General features: G+C 36.2%; 1 pseudogene; it reads right to left on the reverse strand.

Annotated features, from left to right (window-relative positions):
* Positions 1 to 1,486: 1,486 nt before the first annotated feature.
* LOC106986987 (26S proteasome regulatory subunit 4-like) lies at positions 1,487 to 3,029 on the reverse strand (annotated as a pseudogene).
* Between the last annotated feature and the right edge of the window lie 300 nt (positions 3,030 to 3,329).

Raw genomic sequence — 3,329 nt, forward strand, 5'->3', positions numbered from 1 at the left:
TATGCAGATCAATGAGCAGAACACAAATTATTAATTAAAGAAGAAATTTATTAGATAAAACCGGCATTTCAAATCAGACAGGAAACGTGTGGATTATTCAATGAATAACATGATTAACAGTTGTTAATAATGTAGTTGCTATTTCTGATCTATCAGCTTTCCTTTGAAATAGTGATGTGGCTCTAAATGCTTAGAATCTTTGTTGTTATTTTATAGTGTGTTTCTTTTGATCATTTTAAGACTTTTGCCCAAGTTGAATGCTGTAATATAGATAATTTTTAATATCAACAGTATTGTCTCTTTAAATATGATTCATATTAAGCTTACTTTCTTTACTTTTAGTTATAAGAATATATTTAAGAATAAAAATGTGTTAAATAGTTATATACATATACATCTCTATATCGTATAGAGCTTTTTAAGATGATCTTGGCTTTGTTTCCCTTAAGATCCTAGAGAGATTTCTTTTTAAATATTAAAAATAGAAACAATCACCTAGGGGAGGGAAAAAGCCATGGACTGAGACATCTTGACATACTAATTATTTGAAAATTTTAATATGAAGTCCTTAAAAGCTATGGAAGCTATCATAAGTCCTCACTACTTTTTTTAATGTAGTATATAAATTGTATGAGTGCAAACATCAAGTTTATGAACTATGCTTAAACTTTTTAGCAACATAGAAGTCAACCCTAGAAAATTGTGAAAGTAAAACAAGTTCTCTGAAACATGAGCCCTGAGATTTTTTAAATATTTTGGTCAAGTTGCAGCAGGGAACAGTCTGGCACAGCTCAGGGTAGAAGAAAATATGTGTTAAAGCACTACTGTTAGTGGTACTGTCCAGATACTTTGAAAAAAGGTCAAGAGCAACGAAATGACTTTTGAGAGGTTTAATTATAAGTAATTTTATTAGTTACTATATGAAATACTAGCACACAGTATATACGAATGCCTTTGGGAATTAAACGAACACAAATTTTACACACACAAAAATTAACCTGAACCCATTCTTTGTAACATAAACAAACATGAGCCCAAAAGAGATCTTAGACTTAAATATAAAGAATAAAGTTACAAAACTTTTAGGATGAAACACATTAGAATACATTTGGAACCTTGACTAAGGCACAGACTTTTTAGAAAACCAAAGAAAAATATATAAAAAGCAAATTGACAAGTTAGTTTGCATAAAAATTAATAGCCACAGATTGAAATAAAACATTTGATAAAGAAATTATTTCTTGTTTTTTGTTTGTTTATTTGTTTTTGTTTTGATTTTTTTGAAAAGGAGCTCACCTTATTTGGGGGAGAGTACCGCACGTGACCAACAGATGAAGGCAGCCCAGCGGGCACCCTGCACCTCACACTCAAAAAGGGACACAGGAGGTTTTACTAAGAAAGATCAACTGGAACATGGGTTCCTCTGGGCAACTTTCCCAACCTCATACCTCTGAGGAGTCAGGACACTACGACAGATAGAGCCCCTCAGGGATGCCGCCTTGTTTTTTGTTTTTGTTTTTGTTTTTTATAAAGAACATTTTCTTTAGATTTTTTTGGAGTCTTCATTTGTTGCTTTCATTCTATGTTCTCTCAAGGCCATCAGACCAACTTCTGTACAGATTGTCTGGATGTCGGCCCCAGAGAAGTCATCTTTAGCCATGATCAAGTCATCCAGTGTAACATCATTGGCCAAGGTCATCCTGCTTGCGTGCATCTGAAAGACGTGCTTCTTAGTCTTTTCATCGGGCAGGGGAACATAATTTTCCTGTCAATGCAGCCTGGTCTGGTGAGTACTGAATCCAAAGTTACCATTTGGTTTGTGGCCATGATCACTTTCATGACACCCCTTGAATCAAATCCATCCAACTGGTTCAACAGTTCCAGCATTGTTCATTGAATTTCTCTCTCACCACTGGAATTTGAGACATAACTTCTTGTTCCAGTGGCATCAATTTCATCAATAAACACGATGGATGGTGCATATTCTTCTGCAACTCGAAACAATTCCTGAAGGAGGTTAGGCCCATCACCTAGATACTTCTGAATAAGTTCAGAACCAACCACTCAAAAAAGTGGCTGAGGTTTGGTTTGCTACTGCTTTGGCTAATAAGGTTTCATCTGTGCCAGGTGGCACAGAATGACCCCCTTTTGGGTACTTTATGCCCCTCTCTTCATAATATTCATGATAAGTTGGAGGAAGCTCCACAGATTCCTTAATTTCCTGGATTTGGTTGTCCAGCCCCCCAACAGCAGCATAAGTTTCCTGGCGGGGTGCTTTTTTACCTTCATCACTGTGATCAAGGGTCTGTGTCATCCATGAGCACCTTTATGATGGCATATACCTTGTGGCTAAGCAAGACCGAGCAGCCTGGCTCCAGCAGATCCTTGTCTACAAAGTAAAGAATGCTGACGTAGTGTTCTGAGCCCACAGATATAGACACGATGGCATGATTGCCCTCAATGATCTCTTCCAACATTCCTACTGACATTGGGTTCCCTTCAGATCATCCACTTTTGATCTTTCCTCCTCTTGCTTTTCTTCTAAAAGTTTCATTTGTTCCCGATCTCTAATGAATTCTTCCTCCATGAGAAAATAGTCTTTTCAGTAACTTTAACTGGCATGGAGTGTGAGGTATCTCCGTATTAGCTTGCTGACAGCATCTGATCTCCTTGTCTGCTTTTTCTTTTTCCCCACTCTAGTTGGCCCAGGAGGTTTGTATTTCTTTTCCTTGTCCTTTTCATCCTTCTTGCCACCTCCAGGGCCATGACCACCACTCTGACTTTGACCCATCTTGCTTCAGCCCCTCCAACCGCCACTACCAGAAGTGCTGATAATGAAATTATTTCTGAAATAGATAAAAAATTTCAAAGTTCAATAATAAGAAAGAAAACAATCCAATAAAAAGGAACTCAAAATACTTGAACTAAACTACAACAAAGTAGAATTATGGATAGAAAATAAGCACATCAAAAAAAAAAGTTCAACATCTTTAGGCTCTAGAGAAATGCCAATTAATACCAAAATGAAATGCTACTACACACCTGCCTACAGGAATGGATAAAATTGAGGCAAATAAATAAGCAAAACTGATCATACCAAGAATTGGTGAATATGTGGAGTGCAACTAGAAATCCTGTACATTGTGGAAGAACTGTAAAATTATATAATAATTCTGGAAAATAGTGTGGTCATTTCTTATAAATTTATATATGTGCTAACCATGTGAACTAAAGATCCCTCCCATGTATTTACTCCAGAGAAATAAAAACTTATATTTGCACATAGCCTTTATGCAGAGATTTATCATAGCTCTATTCATAACCAGTAA

The sequence above is a fragment of the Acinonyx jubatus genome, chromosome A1 (genome assembly GCF_027475565.1).
Source record: "Acinonyx jubatus isolate Ajub_Pintada_27869175 chromosome A1, VMU_Ajub_asm_v1.0, whole genome shotgun sequence".
NCBI lineage: Eukaryota > Metazoa > Chordata > Mammalia > Carnivora > Felidae > Acinonyx > Acinonyx jubatus.